The 24,663-nt window shown below is 40.5% G+C and overlaps 1 protein-coding gene across 1 annotated transcript in view; it reads left to right on the forward strand.

Moving 5' to 3' along the window:
- Window positions 1–24,663, forward strand: part of TTYH2 (tweety family member 2) — a 2,201,930-nt gene that overhangs the window by 1,867,529 nt on the left and 309,738 nt on the right. The window lies entirely within an intron of this gene.

The following is a 24,663-nucleotide window of genomic DNA, read 5'->3' on the forward strand; positions in this document are numbered from 1 at the left end:
TTTGGGAACGGTGGATTTCCTTTTCTTCCAACTGCAGAGCCGCGGATTCCTTCAAACTGCTGTTCAGGCAGAAGATACTGTTCTAACTGTTCGTAATGCCCAGTTTCCTTCACCATCTTCTAAGATGGTGTCTGTAAATACACTAATTTGCACACCTCTATTCACAACAAGCAAGCAGCACCCCCACCACCTACACAAAGGTACTGTCTGCAGCAGAGAGAGGTATGTGTGTTTGTGTGAAAATGCCCCCAACAGAATACGTCTGGTGGCTAGAGACCCACAGGATCAAACCTTGCTCCTTGGGTGCAGGTAAAAAGAGCTTAAAGTCCCTAGCCACCATCACTTGTGAATTTATGCCTCACATTTTTGTTTTGTTCTGTTCCTCATTAAATCTCTGGTTTTCAGGAGCAGTAAAACAAAACTTTTTATGCTAACAATTTTCTAAGTTTATAGGATCAGTATTTGAAATGTGTCCCTATTTTGGGACTGTATTCCCCCATTATTGGCTTTGTTCTGTATTTTTTGTGCTATGAGGTTGAGAGCTATGGTGATAAGTGAGAACTGAATTCACTAAATGATAGCCATTTAAGTTTGTCCCCCTGTCTTTCAGGAAACTGCTGATTTAGCTTAGTGGTATGTTGCTCTGAGTATAGTGCACAGGGTTTTGGGTTCAAGACTTGGTAGTGAAATGTACAGTGGTGTAACAACATTTTATGCAAGCAACTTTCCAAAATTATACAAGCAATGTTTCAAATGTGTCCCTGGTGTTTGACCTTTTGCCCCCCCCCCGATTGAAAATAAGTGCAAGAAGCTGTGCAACATGCCTATGGCTTACACTACTGTGATTCTGTATTTGCATTTTTATTTATATATATATATATATATATATATATATATGTGTGTGTGTGTGTGTGTGTGTAGAAGTAGACTGTTATCATGGAAATGTTCTGAATAGGGCAGTTTTTGTTATTGGTGCATGCATTTTGCTTCATTGCCTACTGGAAAAATGTTCAAACAATAAATTTAAAATGTGCTCTAACTTAAGTCCAACAAGTGTGCTGTATTATACAAGGAATATAATTTAATAAAGTCAGGAAGGTGTATCAAAGAACGCATGTATGTTTCTTGTTTTGTGCACAAGGGGCCTCTGATTTGAAAACAGCCCAAAAGGTAATCTTTATCCACCACTGGCCAGATGCATTTTCTTTGGATGTGGTGTGGGTTTTAATGCTGTTTCAATGAATGTGAGTTTCAAGGGCAGAGAGGTTTTAATGCCAAGTCTATTTTTATTGTGAGACAGTATTGCTTTGTTTAGCAGATATCTGTTAGTGTTTGTTCACTGTGCTATAAAATGTAAAAATGGGCAATAGAAAATGTACTCCAGGATTGCCCCTCATGCCACTAATGAATAGAGGCAGTTCCTAAATGCTGCATCCCTTATATGGGTCCCCTTAAATTATCTATGGAATGATCACAGTTATTCTCACTAGGGCTAATATGCAATTATCAGCTGTTGGATAGGAAAGACCAATCAGAAAATGTTAATTCAAGAATCAAGCACCAAAAGGGAATTGGCTAAGCTTAAAAAGTCCTCCAAGTGAACCTATGTTGTGGTAGTAAATAGTTGCAGAAAAATGCCGTCTTCAACAGCTTTCGGTGCCTTTGGTACATTTGTACATATAATACATAAACTGCTATGTATGTGTTCAATATTTGCTTATAAGATGTTTCATTGAGGTTGAGAAAAGTTTATTAAATGTGTTCTAGTATTCATGGTACAGGATGGTAAGTTATCTAACCACTGTCATGGTAGCAGCTGCATGCAGAATCAGTAAGGGGATGCTCTTTAAAAGTGTATCTTAGAAGCTTTTAATGGTTTCTAGATTTGTGATGTCTGTAGGTAGGTTGCTCCAGGTAGCACATCCCAGTCTAGAGAAGGCTTTCTCACCTAGAGTAGTTTTAAATGGAGGGCATACTAGAGTGAATCTCTTGTTCTGTACACTGTTGAGTACATAAGGGTTGTCTTGTGAAGGCAGTTTCACTCTTAGTGTGTGTGTGGGGGGGTGAATTGACTATGTTTTAGCACCTTGTAAATTAGAGTACTTAAAAAGTGGCCTTGTGAGGGCACTGAAAGCCTTTTGGAATTATTTAGCAAGTTGAAATGGTGTTTCTGGGAATCTGCTAATACAATGACTCTGTAGATTTTATTCTCAACAGTCTGTGTTCTGTGAGTATTGTGGGCTGAATGCGTAAGAAAAGGAAGGCCGTATTCAAGTGTGGGTATTAAAATATTAAAATAATTTTAGCAATGGCCCTGCAAGCAGCAGATGAAAAGCGGCGACTTATCTTGCAACACAGTCACCATATGCCTATCCTATGTCGTTTTAAAACTTAAAATGGTTTCTTATCTTACAATGTCTTCAAGAAAGCTGCTGCAGTACATGAACCACTAACTCTTTCAAAAAAAGTACTCCATCATATATCCATTGAGTTGTCCCCTTGTCTTTCATTTGTCATTTTGTTCATTTATGTATTTGAAAGATGGAACCCACAAGATTTATGTGGAATATTTAGCCAAGCTAGAGTTTTCATTCTGTGATACGTTAAACTTCTTTTAGCAGAGGCCCATGTGATATATGCAAATGACCCCTTAAGGATATCAAGTGTTTCAGCTATGTGTTTTCTGAATGCCCATGACTTTTTACTTTTTCTTTTTAAATCTTTGTGGATACATTCAAACTAATAAAGCCAATTGACACTGACCATGCTTATTCAGTTACAATACAAGATGTCATAAATTAACAAATTCTATATGTTGTGTCTTTCGGCTCGTCCCGGTTAGGGGTTGCCACAGCGGAACTCCGGTCCGCTAATGATTGGCAGTAGATTTTTACGTGCTGGCTTGCCGGGCCTAACGCACAACCTTCAATGAAGGAACGCCCATTCACGCATGTCGCCACACAGAAGACGCTCTAACTGAGAATCGAATGGGCAGTGTCTAACTGTGAGGCGATAACGCTACCGCAGCACCGCCACTGCAGTTAGCAAATTCTATATATGTATAATATACAAAAATGTGTTAAAGTGAGGGCAGTACTTTATATTATCATTAACAGTTTTTTTTTTATTGGTAGTATTTTCTGACAGTGATTTCCACTCATAAGATGTATCTCATGATTTTATCCCTTATTTAAATTGTTCCATCGTGTGCTGCATTTTATAATGTACTGATAAGGTGAAACCATATTCTGCCTTCTTATGGTGGTGCTGCGGTAGCGTTGTCGCCTCACAGCAAGACGTTGTGCCATTCGATTCTCAGCTAGAGCGTCTTCTGTGTGGAGACATGCATGAATGGGCACACGGATATCCTTCAGAAGGGACTCACGGAAACAGATAGCTGGTGCCAGAGCCATGGCCTGAAGTTAAACGCCAAAAAATGTATAGTCATACCCTTCGGGAAAAACAAGGTAACCCCAAGCTACCATATAGGTGGCAATCCACTAAGCACAGAAGAGGTTATCAGGGACCTGGGGACCCAGGTTGACAGTGGCCTTTCTTTTGACACTCACATTGCTAAAGTGGTTAGAAAGACCTTCTACATTGCCCACCTGATCATGAAGGGATTCACATCCAGATCTAGTGAGGTCATTGTTCCCCTGTACTCTTCACTTATCAGACCAGTGATCGAGTACAATGCCCCATTCGGGATGTATCTCACCAGACATCTGCAGCAATTGGAGAGACCCCAAAAGTTCCTCACCAAAAGGATAAAGGACTCCAAAATCTGTCATATGCTGCCAGATTGAAGAAACTCCAGCTCTATTCAGTCGCATACCGTCTGCTCAGAGGTGACATGTGCCTGACATACAAGGCCATGTCCAACCCGGAATTAATGGACATGCTCCACCTCAAAAAATCCAAATCCACCAAAACCACTAGAGCAAGCGACTTAAACCTTAGCACGGATATAAATAGGGCGTGCTGGAGGGATAGATTAATCACTCAGAGACTCCTATGCTGTGGAATAAAATCCCGGTCCATGTGAGGCAGAGCACCTCGCTGACTCTGTTCAAGAGAAATCTAGACCTGTGGATGGGAGATCGTAGGTTTACCCCGGGAATCATCTCTGTGTCACTGCTGGACAGAGGCACAACAAACTAATGGGCACAGTATTTTTTCATATAAGGGGTGGCGTAAGCCACAAAAATTTGGGCTAGGCTTATAAATGCCTTAGGGCAGATAGCCTAGTATAAACCTATGAACCTATACCTTCGTTGAAGGTTGTGCGTCAGGGCTGGCAAACTAGGCACGTAAAAAATCTACTGCCAATAATTAGTGGACCAGAGTTCTGCTGTGGCAACCCCTAACCGGGAAAAGCCGAAAGACACAAACAAATTCCTGAGCCTAATAAAATTGCATTACCGAATTTCAGGTGCTGGGCTTTGCTTTTTGTATTTGGATCGTGTGAAGTTTCCATGCACCAGGGAAGTATCAAGCAAAAACTGTTTGGGACTGTTTTGCTAGAGTTGGGTTTCTGTTCCATTCAGAAATGTGCAGACAACCAGCAGTCTGTCTCAAGAAGTTAACTTCAACAGTTGCATTCAAGGACTGTATGCCAGTAAAGATGTGGTTGCCTTCCTGACTGCAACATCATCTATGGCACAGAATGTTTACGTCATGGGTGGTAACTTTGCTTCCAAGTTTTACAGATGGAGAAATCCCTATGCAGCAAGAGTTTTTGAATTTAACAGGATTATTAAAGAAACTGAGCTGCTTGGTTATGCACAGAAAGACACTGAAGTTATATCTAGACAAAGGTAGACCTGGGCGGAGAATTATTTTTGCATTTTAATGGCATGTCATGCAGTATACTACTGCCAAGTTGTTGGTTTAGTTGACTGTTATTATGGGATTGAAATTTATAGTGGTTCAACCAAATACCCTAATAATGGGTGACTTCAACTACCCCACCATTAACTGGGAAAACTACTCGTGTACCAACTCCTTAGCGCAACTCTTTATGGAATTCATAAACTACAATGCCCTGGATCAACTTATCCACACCCCCACCAGGGGCAACAATATCCTAGACCTAGTCATTACCAACATGAGTGACCGATGTTCCACACCTGAAGTCAACTCTTCGTTGGTCCGATCCGACCATAAGCTAATCACCCTTGATATCCACATCCCGCCGCTACCCCCCATTAAGGGAAACCATGGCAAAAAAATTCTCCAAAGCCAACTTCATGTTTAAGACAGAATTGGTGAACTTCATGACGCCCATGCAGATGGACAATACAGTTACGACTGCTGAATCCTACACAAGTGCATGGATCGTGCTATCCCAAGCAGAACCAATACGCTATCCTCCAAAAAAAGGAAGCCAATCTGGTGGTCCCCTGCCATAAACAAACTGTACAACAGAAGGAAGAAACTGTTGCAAAAGAGAGTAAAATCCCATGAGTGGAGGAGCTCCCTGGTCAGCCTCAGTAAGAAGCAGAGATCCCTTATAAGATCCTCCAAAGCTAGCTACGAAAACAAAATCACCACTAATTCTAAGGACAACCACAAAGCATTCTATAGCTATGCCAAGAATCTCAATGGCAACACCCAGATCTGCTCTCTGAGTTACAGCACAAAGGCATGAAAGTTACAGAACCAACTGATATTGCCAACATCCTCGCAGATAGGTTCATTGCTAACTTTATCCCCCCATCCCACCCCTAAAGGGCCCATATTTATACAGGAAGAATGCAGAGTCCCTGGAATCACAACTATGCAGGTAAAAGATGCACTCTCTAAAGCCAAAAACATAGCATCCATAGGATCGGACAACATTCCAGGCTGCGTTTTACATGAACTTCAGAATGAACTGGCTCCCCACTTAAGCACCATGTTCAATAATAGCCTCACATCAGGCTTTTTGCCCACTGAATGGCGCACAGCAACAGTTATCCCACTCCACAAAGGGGGAGCCACCACTGATCCCAGGAACTATTGACCTATTAGCCTGACAAGCCTGGTCTGCAAGGCCATGGAACGTATCAACATGGAACTCATTAACAAAGACATTGGTAACCTCCAAACTCTGGATCCCACCCAGTTCGGGTTTGTGAAAGGCAGATCATGCCTGCTGAACCTGATCGACTTCTTTAAGGCAGTCACCAAAGCTGTAGATGAGGGTAAGGTGGTTCACACAGCCTATCTTGACCTTGCCAAGGCTTTCAGCACCATCCCCCATTCTGGAATTATAGCTAAACTCACTGAACTAGGTATAAATCCCTACTTCACAAGATGGGTTGCCAACTGGCTCGCTGACAGAACCCACACTGTAAAAGTTGCAGACTCCAAATCTGACCTCAAAGCAGTGACAAGTGGAGTACCACAGGGTTCCGTCCTGAGACCTCTCCTGTTTGGTATCTACTTCTCTGAAGTACAGGCTAACACAGAAGGCCTCTGGCTAATGAAGTTCACAGATGACTGCAAACCAGGAGCCATAGTCAAGTTCCCAAATAATGTGGACATCTACAGAAGGGCCTCGCTGAGACAGATGCCTGGTGTCAGAGCCATGGCCTCAAGCTCAATGCCAAAAAGTGCAGTGTCATCCCCTTTGGTAAAAACTCTGTACCCATGAACTACCACATAGGCAGAAATCTACTTAACACTGAATGTGTGATGAGACCTTGGGACCGAGGTGGACAGTAGCCTCTCCTTTGATAGTCACATCGCCACAGTAGTAAGGAAGTCCTTCTACATGGTACATCTCATCATAAACGGGTTCTCATCCAGGAAAAAAAGAGGTCATTGTTCCTCTCTACTCTGTACTCATTAGATCCATTATAGAGTACAACTCCCCTTTTGGAATGTACCTCACAATGCATCTGCAGCAGCTGGAAAGACCACAGAAGTACCTCACAAAGAGGATTACTAGCCTCAAACAAATGCCCTACACTGACTGTCTCAAAAAATTCCAGCTTTACTCCGTAGCATATCGCCTACTCCGAGGTGATCTCTGCCTAACATATAAAGCTATGTCAAACCCAGAGCTGTTGGACATGCTACACCTAAAGAAATCCCAATCCCTCCGAGCTACATGCTCTAGGGACCTAAACCTTGTCACCACATTAAACAGGACATGCTGGAGGGATAGATTCTTGTCCCAGAGACTTCCCATACTCTGGAACAGGCTACCCATCTATGTCAAGCAAAGTTCTTCATTAGCACTCTTCAAGAAAAATCTTGATGCGTGGATGGGAAATAGGAAATACACCCCGGGGATCACTTCTGTGTGTCTGCTCGACAGTGGCACAGGAAAATAAGTTTCTTGGGTGGCGTAAGCCAGGGAGCCTTGTTGGCTAGGCCTATGTAGGTCCTTGGGCCAATAGCCTAGTGTACCTACCTATGAACCTATAAAGACTTAAACCTTGCCTGTAATATAAATAGGACTGCTAGAGAGACAGGTATGCATCCCAAAAACGACCCTATCTCTGGAACAGGCTCCCTATCCTTGTGAAACAGAGTTCCTTCCTAATCCAATTCAAGTGAAACTTGGACAGTTGGATGGGGAACAGGAAATTCATCCATGGTTTGGCACCTGTGTCTCTAATGGAAACAGGCAGCCTGTAAACAGTTCATCTCCCAGGCCCCTGCTTGTAAATGTTTCATCTCCCAAGCCCCTGCTTATCCTTATCAAGGATACCAGAACTTGTCAGAGATTTGGGATGCATGGCTAGGCTTAAAAAGACCTTTGTGGTCATTAGCCTAGTAAACACCTATGAACATATGAATCGTATATCTGTTCCATCAAATGGAAACAAGAACGGTCTAAAACACTGGAATTAACTTCAGTTTAGTTACTTGCTAGATCATCTGTAGGTAAAATGAGCATACTACCTAGGATAAAGTTTCTGTTGTAATTCAGTAGCATGTACAAATTTTACTTTTCATTTAGATCGCTAAATAAACTGTCTCAAAATTTCTCTTGTGCAATGTTAATTCTAAGATATTTGAATACTATCAAAGATCTGAATTATAAAGGAGAGGCTTAAAGTTACCAACTCCATCAGTTTTTTGGTATACTATTTCTAGTGTAGTTTAACTGCTAGGCATCTAAACATCTCTGGACACTTCAGTGCAGACTCTAATAGCACTCCTTATTGTATAATAACACAGACAGATTGCACATAAAATAGTTTAGGTATCTTATTCAAATGAGTTCTTTTCGTAGGCAAGGCATTTAGAGTTTTCCCTAAACTCCCCTGAAACATTAGTATATTAATGCTGATAAGTCATAATTTTCTTAAGGAATTGAATTTATTTAAGGAATTTCTGCACCTCCAATCACTCATTGATAATGAAACCATTTTAATAAACAGTGAACCTCTTAAGACTTTTACACATCCCCATGCTGAAGGATCCATATTTGCAACATTTAGTGAACAATATTTTAATTATAGATGACAAAGGGAGGAAACCATTGGTATTTAAACTACTATCCCATATTTAGACCTGATGACTATAGCAGTCTCCAAATTTTCTTTGAACTTTAAGTCTGACAACAACAAATACAAATTGGTTTCACTATCGTCAAATTACCCTGAAGAAATGTTTCTTGTTTCTTTACGACTCAGTTATGAATGCTACTTATTTTGATTCTCAGGGTGTACTTGGAAGTGCAGTTGATGTAGTGTTTGAAAATGCATTGACAGTATGGTACGTGGCTCTTCTATTTGTGAGGCAGTGGTAGAACCAAATGGTCCCACAGCCATGTCATTCATTTACGGAATTGATAGACATAAAATCATCTGACAAAACTGGAAAGTCTTAATTGATATTCTAGAGATATTTAACAAAGGTGCACCCTACCCCATTTTTTATAAATAAAAATCTTGTAATTAAAAAATGTCATTTTGAGAAAGAGAGAAATTGCATAATTATACCCAGTGTGTGTTTTGTTAGATGGAGACTTACAAATGTCATTCCTGCAAAATATGTAGATTAATGAGGGTTTCAGATTTTATTGTACAAACACCACTAGGTCCTATAGTTATCTAAGGTTCTTTACAGACAGGTCAAAGATTGTGTAGCTGCATGTCTGGGTAGTGAGACCATTTATATAGGGAAAGCTAATAAATTCAGAAATTGAATATATGAGCAAATTTATACCATCAGAAACCATATTTCTCTGTATATTTTATTCTGAGAATTATAAGAATGTTAAACATGCATTTTCAGTGGTTTATTTTGTGCCTGACAACTGTGGGGAGTCTCTCAAATCTAGATCGTTTAATCAAAGTATTTTATCATTTGAATTTAATAGGCTAATAGGTAAGTACTAAGCTGGCTGCCCTTGTGGGCCATTTTAACCCAAGCCAGATGTTCTTTGTGCTTCACTGTTGTAGTCATCACACTTGGGTTATCTGCCTGCAGGTAGCCTTCAGTCGGCCCGAACAGCAGAGACTTAGTATTTCTGCGTCGGTTGCTGTCACTCCAGGTCTAACATCAGGTTGTCAGGGGTATAAAAACAGGCAGCCGACACCATTACATTAATCTTTCTTGCTGAGGAGCCCGAAACAGAAGCAGTTTGCATGAGTGCCGGTCAGCTGCTACCTGAATTTTCATTTCCGAATTGAATTATCCTGAAGTCTTCTAAAGCTAAGTACCCCGTTGGGGATCCTTTTTTCTTAATCTAACCAATTTCAGAAAAAGTTAACAATTGTCTTGCCTGTGGAAAGCAAATACCACACCGAGGTTTCCATTCTTACTGCGTCACCTGTTTAGGCCCAGACCGCGACATACCTCACTGTTGATTTTGTGCCTTGTTCAATGCCCGAATTATTCGTCATCGAGCCCTTGTCACGAAATACTTAGTTCTCGATCTCCATATTCCAAAATGGCTTTGGTAAGCCATCTGACTAGCAATCTTCAAAAAACACGTAAGGATAAAGACAGAGACAGACCGCACAGGTCCAAAACTGCCAACGACATTTCCGTTAAGCTAGTCGCCAGTTTGCTGGTACTCAGTGAGGCACTTTCGCAGCCCCTGACGCCCGCTTCAATGGACTCGCAGGCCTCTACCAAGACCCGTTTGGAGTCCAGTATGCTGTGAGACTCTTCTTCGACTATGGAACCTGCAGATGTCTCTACCTTGGATGGGTCCAGAGCTGCTGAGCAGGCACCGGCTTCTGAGGAAGTTCTTTGCACTACTGATATTTGAAACAAACTGACTTCTTTTGTGTCTTCAGTTCTAAAACTACAAAGTTTCTAAGGCCAAGAGTATGTGCTACACCTAAAAAAATGATGGCCCAAACTGAAGGACCTGCTTCCTTGCCATAATATCAAATGCTTAAAATGGCAGAAGACCTTATTATGCTGATTAGGGGAAGACCGCCTTCCCCTGCTAAGAGAAAGAGACCTGTCCTCAGCAGCTTTAACAGACCAAGAGTCCGCGACTCTGAGGTATCTGATTATGAAGACATGCCTTTATCTGCTTATGAGGATTCAGATGCAGAGGAATCCATTCCCTCTGCTTCTCCTCCAGAGAATTTTTCTTTTGGTGAAACCTTACATACTTTGAGAGGATTTCCACTGGGAATGCCAAGACTATCCTCAATCCAAAAAGAGAAAACCCCCCAGTCCTGGATGTTCTGGATGATGTCTTTATGGAATCCAGTTTAACTCCTGATACTTTACCCCCTGCTGCTAGGAAACCAGACAGGTATTAGAGTTCCTGACTTTCACAAATTAATTTTCAAAAATCCTACTTCTGACCCAGAGGTCATCTCCCAGGGGCCTAAAGGTATCAAAGCAACTACAGCTAAGAATCCCACCCCTTCGGACAGGGATTCCAGAGCTTTAGACAGATGGGGTAAGAAAGTATACACCTCTGCAACTCTTGCCATTAGGACTTTGAATTGCCAGTTTCACATGCTGAAGTTCCAACAACATATTATGGAACTTTTTAAGTAAAAAATAACTACCTTTACAGACTGTGCAGAAAATAAAGAATTACAAGAGCTTATGCATTCTGCAAGCCAAGTCAGCAAGCATACTTTGCAATGTGGCTTTGACGCCCTAGAAGCATCTTGCAGAGCAGCAATCACTGGTTCTGTACTGAGAAGGCATGCTTGGCTTAAGGAGCAGACCTTGTCAAATCAGAATTACTAGATGCTCCTTTGAACAAGGACCATCTGTATGGCACCAAAGCAGAAGAGGTTCTTAAAAAGATGGAAGAAAAAGCTAAATCTATGCAGACAAAAATTTCTTGCAAGTACAGCCTCCTAGATTCAGTAGGCATTGCCCCTCAAAACATTGGTCCTTTCCAGCCCCCTCAAGGCCATCTCAAACTAGACCCAGGGGAAACAGAGACCCCCCCAGACTACAGACTCAGGGTATGCAGAGATCTAAGCAATGGAGAGCCTCCACTTCAAAAACAGGGAGTGCTAAGCCACCCCTTACGGAAAAATTCACAATGACTTCTCAGGTCCACTCCCCACCTCTGCCCAACTACTTGTGACCCTAGGAGGAAAACCTGCCCATCATTTAAAAAACTGGAATTCTATCACCAAAGACAGATGAGTCCTCAACATTGTATTCCAGGGGTACAAATTTTACTTCCACTCCACTGCCAACCCCAAAAGAGTTCCCAGACCTTCCTCCAAACCAGTGGACAGAGGCACAAAACCAAGTTTAATCCCTGCTCTATATAAGGGCAATTCGACCTGTTCCTGCGGAACTGATAGGCCAAGGGTTCTGTTCCAGACTTTTCCTGGTACCCAGGAAAGAGGGCACTTGGCACCCAATCATAGATCTTTCCATTCTAAACACCTTCCTAGTGGTACCAAAGTTCAAAATGCTCACCCTGCAGCAGCTTCTTCCCGTGTTGGCCAAAGATGCCTGGTTAGCCACCCTAGACTTAAAAGAAGCCTATCTGCACATCCCTATCAGGGACTCGTGCAGGAAATATCTATGCTTCAGGGCAGGATGTATGCATTATCTGTTCTCTGCACTTCCCTTTGGCTTATTCACTGCTCCCAGAGTGTTCACAAAATGCCTGGCTCCAGCCATTGCCTACTGCAGACAGAGAAAAATTCAAATCTACCCGTACTTGGACGACTGCCTGATTCAGGCAGTCAGTCAGGAAATGCTGTTGCAGCACCCGACATTTGTAAAAAAACCTTCTAACCTCCCTGGGGTACATCATCAACAAAAAGAAATAAAAACTAGTCCCCAGTCAAAAGGTTGTATTCCTGGAAGCAAGCTTGGACACAGCATCCCAGATGACATTCCTTACTCCAGAAAAACAAGCCTATCTGACTAATTCACTCAAATGACCATCAGAACCCAGCTATCTGCAAGGAAAATCCTGCAGGCCCTAGGGTTCATGGCCTCATGCATCCTACTAATTCCATATGGTAGACTGCATACGAGGAAACTTCAGTGCTACTTAAAAAGTGTTTGGTGCCAACATTCTGAGGACCTGTTAACTATCATTCCTATCATACCTTGTCTAAGGACAGAGTTTCTTTGGTGGGCAGCAGCATGCAACCACAACAAGGAACTTCCCTTTACTCAACTCCATGCCACCCAGACACTAACCACAGATGCATCAGACTATGCCTGGGGGCACATCTGGACAGCAAATGCATTCAGGGCCACTGGAGCCCAAGTCAAATTCATCTGCACATCAACCAAAAAGAGATGCTAACTGTTCAGCATGCTCTAACAGCTTTCAGATCCCTACTCTCACCAGGTCCCCTGCTAATTAAAAACAGACAACACAGTTATGTGGTACATCAACAAGCAGGGGGGAACCCACTCTGCAGGCTAGCCATGGCCCTGAGGAACATGGCCTTGTACATGCAGGTCCATCTGCAAGCTCAGTTCCTGCCAGGCAAACATAACTCACTGGCAGACGACTTAAGCAGAAATCTCCTAGACACACCAGAGTGGCAATTACAGCCCAGCACCTTCAGCCTTCTGATTCAGAAATGGGGGACCCCAGAGGTGGATCTCTTTGCCTCCCCCTGCAATCATCTCAGCAAATTCTGCACTAGGACACCTCACAGCAGGGCCTGGAAAGTGGATGCTGTATCCTTCCAGTGGGTAAACCTCTCAATCTATGCATTTCCCCTCTGCCCCTTCTCTCATGATAAGACAGGACAGACCAAGGACAATTCTGATTGCCTCAGACTGGCAACGCCAGTACGGGTACCCACTACTGTGCAGCCTGTCACTGGTGCTACCCTGGCACCTACCCTAGAGCTTGACCCTGCTCACTCAGGGGGAACAGATCTTGCATCCACAACCACAAACCCTAAATCTTGCAGCCTGGCTTATTCCTTGAATTCTCCCCCAGTGACCAGCCTAAGCAAGCAGGTGCTGGACATCATTCTTGAAGCCAGAAGACCCAATACAAGGAAATCCTATGCTGATAAGTGGAAAAGGTAATGCTCCTGGATTCAACCTAAAGGAGAGGACACAGCTCTGCCCTCCCTACCTCTAATCCTTGATTACTTAGCAGATCTACTCCACAGAGGCCTATCCTTCTCCTTCATTAAGATCCATGCCTCTGGCATCTCGGCTCATTACAATTCTGAGCCACCCTACTTCTCTCACCCTCTCATCAAACAGTTCCTGAGAGGGGCAAACAACTTAAGGCCACCAAGGAGAGCACCCACCCCTGCTTGTGACCTTAACTTTGTAGTAGAAAAGCTCACATTACCCCCTTTTGAGCCTGCAGCATCAGCAGAGTTAAAATTCCTCTCTTGGAAAACAGCATTGCTCCTGGCCATCACTTCAGCGAGAAGTGTGTCTGAGCTATAAGCACTTATGGCCGTAGAACCCCTCATTATTTTTCATGCGGACAGGGTCTCCCTCAGGACTAATCCTTCCTTTATGCCAAAAATGGTGTCCATTGTGGCTCTCAACTAACCTGTCCATTTGCCAACCTTCTTCCCTAATCCTCAAAATAAAGGGGAAAGGGTCCTGCACTCCTTGGACATGCACAGACAGCTCAGATTCTACCTGGATAGGACTAAGCCATTCAGGAAATCTGACCAGTTATTACTCAGTTTTGCACCAGGGGCAGAGGGCAAGGCCATTTCAAAACAGACAATTTCCAAATGGATAGCACATTGTATCCATTTCTGCTACAAACACCATGGGAAACCAACCCCTCAGGGGGTCAGAACACGTTCCACTAGGGCAACTTCTACCTCTGCAGCATTTCTCAGGAGAGTCCCTACCAGGGACATTCTGGAGGCTGCTTCCTGGAGTTTTGTACACACATTCACCAAGCATTGCCACCTGCCTATATTTTCCAAATCCAGGGCAGGTTTTACAACTGTAGTCCTGCCAGCCCCAACTCTTCTTGACTGCCACCATCCTTTCTACAGCTTTGGGAATCCACCCAAGCGTGATGACTGCAACAGTGAAACACGAAGAATATAGTACAGTTGTGTACACGTACCATAAATGCAGATGTTAGAGTGTATTCACTGTTGCAGTCCTGGTTTCCCTCCCTCCAGCCCCCTTCTCTTTCTCTCTCCTCTATGTGTATATTACTCACCCCTTGCAGGGGTATTGGTATTTACTTTTTACTGGTGGTGATTTTACACCATAGCTTAGCTCCCTATTGTGGGGCTTCTGGCATTTCGGGCAAGAAAAACAGGTTCCTATTAGATTGTCGAAACTCCGTTTATGCGAATACGAAATCATCTACACATATTGCGCGAAATATGTAATCGTCGAACGTGCAAAACCATGTAATTCGAAATGTCAGTGTTTTGGTTGGCCCATCTGCAGTATAGCTCTGTACGGTAAGTGTGAGATAGTTATGGACCTTAGGGTTAGGGTGTGGGTTAAGGCAAGTGTATAGATAGGTAATGTCTGTAAGATTTTGTGTAGTGTTAGAAGTAGGGTTTTGTTAAATGTATTTGTGTATTTATTTTGTTTGGGTATATCTCCGTAGGGGAAGTGTGTAGTAGTTACAGACCTTAGGGTTAGGGTGCGGGTTAAGGTAAGTGTATAAGATAGGTAATATGTGTAAGATTTAGTGTAGTGTTAGAAGTAGGGCTTTGTTAAATGTATTTGTGTATTATTTATTTTGTTTGGGTATATCTTCATAGGGGAAGTGTGCGGTAGTTACGGACCTTAGGGTTAGGGAGGGGTTAAGGATAGTGCATAGATAGTTGTGTATGTGGGGTTTAGTGTAGGGGTAGAAGTTGAGTTTTGGTGCTTTACTTTAGGGTTAGGAGTAGAGTTTGGTTAGTGTATGTATGTGGTTTATTTATTTTGTTTGGTTAGGTAGTATGTAGCAATTGGTGGGGTTGGCAGACTATGAATGTTCGATATTTTACACGTCGCGGTTTAGTGCATTTTGTATTTTTGCGGTTCGAGTAATACGTGTTGCTGTTTTGGTATTTGAATTAATGGATTTTCGTTGATTTAATATAGACCCAAGAAAAACTGATGTAATGGTGTTGTCTGCCTGTTTTTATACCCCTGATGACCTGACGTCAGACCTGGAGTGACAGCAACCAACGCAGAAATACTAAGTCTCTGGTATTCGGGCAGCCCTTTTGCCTAGGGCACCAGTTGACCTAAGGCCGCTCCTGCCTGCAGGCAGATAACCCAAGTGTGATAACTGCAACAGTGAATACACTGAACATCTATATTTATGGTAAGTGTACACACCTGTACTTTTCCCTTTTTGTGCTCGAATTAACCTATCCCATTTGGTTAGAGATTGGCCTTACTCCTCCCATAGTCAATTATATATTACCCCTAATGAGAATAACAGGGATCACACCATAGATAATTTGAGGAGATACATGCATTGGGTAGAGTTTAGGTGCTGCCTCTTCCCATTAGTAGCACAGGAGCAGCCCTGGTTTAAATATTCTGTTTTCCATCCATAGATGCAAGCTGTGCTTGAATATGGATAGGGATGAACTTTGCTGCATGTGGATGAAGAGCATCAGTATCCTTTGTGAGATATAACTCTCCCTACAAACTGTTCTCCTGATGAAGAGATTTAGATCCTCAAACCAAGTATTTCTGATGGCATTTGACTTGCTGATGTGCAGTAAATCCACCAGTATTGGGTCAAAGGATGCCTTGTATGCCAGAAACAGTTCACCTCTTAGCACTGTGTAGGATACTAAGTACAGTGACAGGGCTTTGAGTTGGTTCATGTAGGACATCTTTAGGCCTTGTATCCTTTTAGTAAGATATCTCTATGAGCATTCCATTTGTTGTATGTGTCTGGGCAGATACATGCCTAAGGGGGCATTATAGTCAATGACTGGCCTAATGAGGGCTGAGTAAAGGGGAGCAATGATATCCCTAGATCTAGACCCAGTCCGTTTGTTTATAAGCTGTGCAAAATAGATGGACTTTCTTACAACAAACACATTAAAAGTTGGATTACTATCTGTATAATTTCTGAAATCCCAAACAGCTGGGTCAATTCTTAAGGTAGTATTGTCAATGTGGTAGTTCTGTGGAGCAGATAACTTCTCAAAGATGCTATAATGCATTTTTTGGCATTTAGTTTCAGTCCATGATTTGACACCAGTTATTTGTTTGGGACAAATCTTCCTGCAGGATGGCTAAATCATTTGGGAATTCAATGACTGCTCCTAGCTTGCAGTCATCTGCAAGCTTATCAGTCACAACCCTTTGGTACTAGATTTTACTTCAAAAAAGTAGATGCCAAGCAGGAGCAGACCCAGCACAGAACCCTAGAGGACACCATTGGTGACCGGTCTCTTGTGGAGGTAGCTGTGTCTATTTTGATTACCTGCATTCTATCTATAAGCCAAATGGCAGTCCAGCAGGTGACACAGGGTTTTTTTTCCTGCTTATGTAGCTTTTCTACTATGCCTGAGTAGGGAATTGTGTCAAAAGCTTTTGTCAAGTTGAGGCACACGTGTACCATTTTACCTTTATTCATTGCTTTGGTGACCTTTTCAAAAAAAATCTTCCAGGTTGAGTAAACATGACCTGCCCGTGAAAAAGCTAAACTGAGACCGGTCCAGTGTTTGGAAGTTCCTGATTGTTTAGTTTCATAATAAGTCTTTTCATGACTTTGCATATGAGGCTGGTCAGACTTATTGGTCTTTAATTGTATGGGTCTATGAAATGTCCTTCCTTATGCAGGGGAATATATAGCTGTAGTAGTTCTCCATTTACATGGTACACAACCTATATGGAGGCTGAGACTGAAAAGTGTTATTAGGGTTGCAACTAAATCATGCTTAATGCTATTTAAGATGATTTCATGGATATTGTCAGGACTCCGTGATGTAGTATTTTAACTTTTGATAGCACTTATTGGACTTGGTATTGTGGGATAGCTGGAGGTGAGCTAGTTTTAGTGATACCTTGAAGGATTGATGGAAGGGAGAGAGGGGTAAATTTAAAGCTAAATGTATCAGCCAATAGGTTCATTATATCTTCAGCCTCAGTGTAGGCAACATCATTCAGAATCAGCTGACTGCATTACTGTCTTATGCTTTTGAGATTACTAACTTAAAAAAATGTCTTACAATTGTCTTTGCCTTGGGCAGCTATTTTAACCTCCAAATTGAATTTGGTGGATTTTATTAAGCTCCTGAGTTGGTTGTTTATTTCAGTGCCAAGGGCTCTAACGTTCTGGGAACTACTCTTCTCACTTTTGGTCAAAATCCTTTTCCTTTTTTTTTTGAAACTTATTGATATCATGGTTCCACTATGTGGGTTTGTTTCTGTGGTTTGGCCTGCGCTTGTTCCTATGGGGTACTACTGCATCAGTGCATCTGCTTATATTCTGGTGTAGTGTGGTGGTGTGTATTTTCTGTTTATTCAGTAGAGTTAACTGTGTTTTGTATGGTTTTGAAGCTTGCCAATGTAGCACTTAGTAGTAGGAAGTTTGTTTTAATTAAATTTCTAAAGATTCCTTTGGTGGAAGGGATCTCTGGTTTCAGTTTTTTATTTTAAAGGAAACCGTTTTATCATCTGACCTAACAAGTATTGAAGTTATGCATGGAATGGTTCAAGATGCTCCCGTATTAGTAAGGACAAGATCCAAGATGCTATTCCTCCTAATGGGTACTCTGATTAAATGATCCAGGGCATTTGTTTTGACACTTCTGCACTAGTGGTGGTGTAGGTTTCCCAGTCTGTAGTTTAATCATTTAGATCACATAGGGAAAAGGTATTGGATTTACTACTGAGTGATTCTAGTTCATATAGATATGCCTTGTGGCTTTCTTGTGTCATATAGGGAGTTGTATAGTTTGCTAATATATGGTACTTTTCTGATGGCAATTTGGACATGAAGCTGTAGTGCATCAGAGCCTTGATGAGGGTGTCCTCTATTCTTGATTGAAACACCTCCACTTTTTGTTTTTCCTCCTGCACAGAAGTTGTTCTCAATGTGTGGAAAATGTTATAGCCCTGCATAGCTGGAGTGCTCTCCACTATTTTAAACTGTATCTTAGTCACTACACAGATGTCAGTGTTCTCCATGGTGAGAAGGACTTGTAGTAACTAGAGTTTCTTGTTTAGGCTCTAAGCACCGATCAGGAACCCCTTCATATTTTCCTTTGCTTATTTCATTTATGTTGGTAGGTGTATCAGGTTGCCATTGCCCAAAAAAGCAATATGGGTTGGGCAGTGTATTTGCCAATAATTGAATAATAGAAAAAAATATGTTTAAATGAGTATCTGATGAAGTCTTCCATCCTGTGTGACTTTGAAAAAAGAGCATTTACTTGACTAAACAGATTTTATTGTGAATTAGGTAGACTGATTCATTCCTTCAACCAATATGGGCACTTTTTTGTATGATTAATACATTCAGTAGATATCTTTGACAAAACTTCATTATTACAAATTGTAAAGAGAAGAACTTCTGAAAACACAGCCCGATCAACAAACATTACCAGGTAATGAAGACTAATGTAAATTACACCCAATAATTAACCTCAGAATCATAGTTAAAACTTATTTTCGTTCAATGGTTTAAATATTAAGACCAGACCCCTTAAGTCATGTTGGCATTTTTTATAAAACCCTGTAGAGCTAATTAACTTGCACAAGGTTATAGTGCATCCTATATATTGGAATATGGTTCCACATTCACATAAACTTTGCCCAAAATAAATGTTGGTAGTGCTATAGAAGAAATTCATGAAAAAAGTCCTTCTCTTTGTTCCTTGGAGAAGAATAAAAGTATTTAAATTTTTTCAGTATAAGTTTCCATTTGCTCTAAAACTTTTGCATATAGGGTATTCAATGATGATATCTTAAGGACTATGATAGGACTTGAAATATATTATTACAGAAAAATCCATAGGTAAGGTGATGCTAGATTCTGATTTTTTAATTCTGTTTCAAAGATGAGTATATTTATTACATATACTAGTAAAGCGTGTAACCAAGGTCCAAAACACCACCAAGAAAACAACAGACAATGGTACTGATGGTCAATGAAGACTGCAAAGTAAATAGCTTAGCATACAAGAACTTTATTCCACGCTTTTGTCTCGACTTCTTCAGAGCAAACAATAAAAGCCAAGTCAAGACAATCACATAAATATACTTGGTTCAAAAAACTATAAACCAATAAAAAGATTTCATTAAGTAATTAATCAAAATCAACTAAACCACACTTGAGTTCTTAAAGCAACATTCATAATAAATAAAACTATCAGGAAACTACAAAAACTTATTTAAGACTTCCTAATACATTTCCTGTATTTTAAAAAACATTTAATGTTAATAGCATAATTTAAAACGGGCTTTTTGTCAGCCCCTAATTTAATCTGCCAAGTCGTTTCTTTTTGTTCTACAATATTCTTGTAATCATCTCCTCTGGGATCAACGGGTTCTACTTCTAAAATAGAAAAGAAGAATTTTTTGTATTTCGTACATTCTGTAGTATGTTTGTATAAAGCATTATTGGAGTCCGTGTTCTTAATACTGTATACATGTTCTCTGATATCCTCCATTAAAGTACGAGTGGTCATCCCTACGTAGTATGCATCACAGCCACTAGATAACCCGTTGTATACTACCCCCCTACTTCTACAAGAAAAATGACCAGGGACTTGAATAGTAAATTTCAAATGTGGTAGAGAAATATAAGGTCCCTCTGAAATGAATCTGCAAAAGTTACAGTGACCACATTTAAACATCCCCAATAAATTTGTTTATCTTACTACTACTTCTTTCGAGGACATTTTTGAGACAATTGGTATTTCTATACACAAAATTAGGTTTAGGACCTAAGATATTAAGTAAAATCCAAAAAATTGCTCACGTGTTATTCCATTCCCCACAAAACGTACTGTTGCTAAGAAGAAAAAAGAAAATGTGTGGGAAGCAATGTGCAGAGTAGGTTTTAAATCCCAAGTAGTTCACTATAAAGTTCCAAATACAATACGAATCAGGTTCAGATGTCTCCTCAATGTAAACAGCCTATGCAGGCAATTGCTGACACCCAAAACCAGCGGGTGTGTTCCTCTTCCTAGTAGTTCAGCCACAAACTCTTGTTAGTGCAACTCCACAAAACTATAGCTTGTCATGTACAATCAAGTAAATACAAGCGTTAAGCGGAGGTTATAAATATTTATTAAATAAAAACGGCAAGAGCTTTCAACTTGTGGTCTTCTTCAGGCCAATAAGATATTAAGTAGGTCACTGTTACCCTCCATGATCTTCCAATTTTTTGCACAATTTCCCTTATACCTTTACAATCCATGGTCATATCCAAATTACAGACAGTGATGTTAGCAGATATATTGGTTCTAGTGACTTGTTTGCTGACAAAAGGATGTTTAAGTATAGCTGGATAAAACCTATCCCTTTTGTCTAATATATCAAATTGCAAGGCATCAAGATAATCCCGATCATATCCCCTATCTAAAAACATAGAGGTAATTCTAGAAAACTCTTTTTGCAAATCTGAAGGAGAAGTGGTCATCCAGGAAGCCTGGATGTACTGACCCTTAGGTATGTTCTTTTTAATAAAGAAAGGATGGTTACTTTTGAAATGTAAGAAACCATTAGTAAAGGTATCCTTTCTATAAATCTTACTGTAAAAACATCCAGATGAGTCATTCCAACCAAGACTAACATCAAGAAAATTAACCTGTCCACAACCACTCTTGACAAATTGCAAGAAGCCAGACCTTGAGTTTAGGTCATGAAGAAATCATTCACAAACATCATTGTTATCTTCTATGACAAAAATCAGGTAGTCTACAAACCTTGCATAAAAATAAAAAAAAGTATTTTGACTTTTTCTGGTTAGGGGTCGCCATATCGGGACTCCTGTCTGCTAATGATTGGCAGTGGATTTTTACGGTTCCGATTTGCCAGCCCAACGCCCAACCTTCAAAGAAGGCACGCCCATTCATGCAATCACCTGCCTGCATGTCTTTAACGTCACTTCACCATGGGGAGGACATGCAGACTCCACACGGATGGCGCTTCAGCTGAGAATCGAACAGGAGAACCTCTGGCTATGAGGTGGACAATGCTAACTGCTGTACCACCCCGACCTGTGTAAAAAAAATCTTGCATAAAAATATACATTGTGTAATAATCTCAAATTCGAGAGAACATTAACCTCCCACCATGCCATAACAATGTTTGCATATGAGGGGGCAGCAGGAGACCCCGTTGCCACCCACTTACATTGTCTAAAAAAAATTAAAGGTGAAAAAGTTGTGTTCTAACACTACCTCTAATAAACTGCACACCAAATCAATTTGTTCAACCCCAAAATTAGAATGCAAGGAAAGGAATTACCCAACCGCTTCCACATCGTTAATGAGAGAATTTCATTCGGATGGCATTTGATCAACTTCTTAAAGAAGTTGAACTACATGAAAATGAAGTTATCGAGCGTAAGCATAATAAACTGTTGAGGGATGTGACTGCATACGAAGAAGGTACTGCTTATAGGAATTTTGTTCGAGATCAAAAACAGCAAAAATAAGAGTGACAAGCAGGGTTTTGTTAATACCAACTCCTCTGGGTTTCATAAGAAAGGTGGATGGATTAACAAGAACAGTTCCAATAGACCGCTTTGGACCACAGCTCCAGCTAACCAATCACAGCCCTCCAATTTGGCCAAAGAGGTTTTTTTAGGGCAGAGAAAACAAACAACATTCTCTTGGAGAATGAGAATGAGGCAGAGGCAGGTGACATCTCAGTCAACAATTATGAGACATGCAGCATGGCCTCTTCTAATACAAATGTTGCTGGTGCACATTCTAAAACCTCGGCTTTTTTGCTGAAATGAGAGAACAGAACAGTGAGGACTCGGAATAAGAAGGTGAGAGGTTTAACCACCTCAGAATCGTCAAACAATGAACAGTAAGCTTTTTTGACAAATTTAGTAGTATTAATTTATCTGGTGTTCATTTGAACGAGCAGCAGTTGAGTGTATTAAGTTACGGTTTCAACTTTGTTCCCACAAAAAAGCGGGCTTTTCATGAACTGTTATTGATTTTAAACAGTTTGTTCATCAACTTAATTTGAACTACTTGTTACATTATATTGAATTGTGTAATTCTGGGTTATGCAAACCATCTTGTTATACCCTGACCTTCAATCAAACTTTGAGTGTTTGAGGAAGTTTGTATTCAAAATATGAATTTTTTTGAATAGTAGAAAGTCTAGTAGTAAATGGTGTATGACAGTTTATCTCAACTGGACCATAAACCTTTATCAGAATTGGTTGAGAGAAATGACTTGAGATACATGAAAAGTGATAAGGGGGAAACATTGTGATCATGACAGTGGAACAATACAATGTTGCCATGTTTGAGTTACTTCGTAACCCTGAAGAATACACAGAAGTTAATGTTAATTTAGTAGTATTAATTTATCTGGTGTTCATTTGAACAAACAGCAGTTGAGTGTATTAAGTTACGGTTTCAACTTTGTTCCCACAAAAAAGCGGGCTTTTCATGAACTGTTATTGATTTTAAACAGTTTGTTCGTCAACTTAATTTGAACTACTTGTTACATTATATTGAATTGTGTAATTCTGGGTTATGCAAACCATCTTGTTATACCCTGACCTTCAATCAAACTTTGAGTGTTTGAGGAAGTTTGTATTCAAAATATGAATTTTTTTGGAATAGTAGAAAGTCTAGTAGTAAATGGTATGACAGTTTATCTCAACTGGACCATAAAGCTTTATCAGAATTGGTTGAGAGAAATGACTTGAGATACATGAAAAGTGATAAGGGGGAAACATTGTGATCATGACAGTGGAACAATACAATGTTGCCATGTTTGAGTTACTTCGTAACCCTGAAGAATACACAGAAGTTAATGTTAGGGAAATTCACCATAGTTTTCATTACATTAGAGCATTTTTATACGAAGCACTTATGAAACAAAGTTTGGATCTTAACACCTACAATTTTTGTTTGGTGGAAAAACCAAAGGTTGGAACACTTTTTGGTATTCCAAAAACCCATAAGTCTTTAGACCATCCTTCTTTTAGGCTGATAGTTTCAGCACCCCATTCAGCCACAGAGGGCTTAACTTTGCTTATAGATTATTTCTTAAACCCTACTGTACAAAGGCTAGGGTCTTATTTGAAAGACTCATGGGACTTCCTAGATAAATTAAAGGAGTTTGCATCTACTTTTTCTTATATATGTGCTAGACACATTATTTTTACAGTAGATGTAGTTTCATTGTTTACTTGCATTCCACACCAAGCAGATGAGGAAGCAGTTAAGGAATTCCTTTCCTTGCATTCTAACTTTGGGGTTGAACAAATTGGTTTGGTGTGCAGTTTATTAGAGATAGTGCTAGAACACAAGTTTTTCACCTTTAATGGGCATTTTTTTAGACAATGTAAGGGGGTAGCAATGGGGTCTCCTGCTGACCCTCATATGCAAACATTGTTATGGCATGGTTGGGAGGTTAATGTTCTCTTGAAATTGAGATTAATACACAATGTATATTTTTATGCAAGGTTTGTAGATGACCTGATTTTTGTCATAGAAGGTAGCAATGATGTTTGTGAACGATTTCTTCATGACCTGAATTCAAGGTCTGGCTTCTTGCAATTTGTCAAGAGTGGTTGTGGACATCCGGTTAATTTTCTTGATGTTAGTCTTGGTTGGAATGACACATCTGGATGTTTTGACAGTAAGATTTATAGAAAGGATACCTTTACTAATGGTTACTTACATTTCAAAAGTAACCACCCTTTCTTTATTTAAAAGAACATACCTAAGGGTCAGTACATCCGGGCTTGCCGGGTGATCACTTCCCTTTCAGATTTGTAAGAAGAGTTTTCTAGAATTACCTCTGTTTTTAGATAGGGGATATGATTGGGATTATCCTGATGCCTTGCAATTTGATATATTAGACAAAAGGGATAGGATTTATCCAGCTGTATTTAAACATCCTTTTGTCAGCAAACAAGTCAGTAGAACCAATAGATCTGCTAACAGCACTGTTTGTAATTTGGATATGACCGTGGATTGTAAAGGTATAAGGGAAATTGTGCAGAAAAATTGGAAGATCGTGGAGGGTAACAGTGACCTACTTAACATCTTAGGTCTTGAACCCAATTTTGTGTATAGAAATACCAATTGTGTCAAAAATGTCCTCGAAAGAAGTAGTAGTAAGATAAAT

Source organism: Protopterus annectens, chromosome 10.part0 (assembly GCF_019279795.1).
Source record: "Protopterus annectens isolate FY-2018-M chromosome 10.part0, PAN1.0, whole genome shotgun sequence".
Lineage (NCBI taxonomy): Eukaryota > Metazoa > Chordata > Ceratodontiformes > Protopteridae > Protopterus > Protopterus annectens.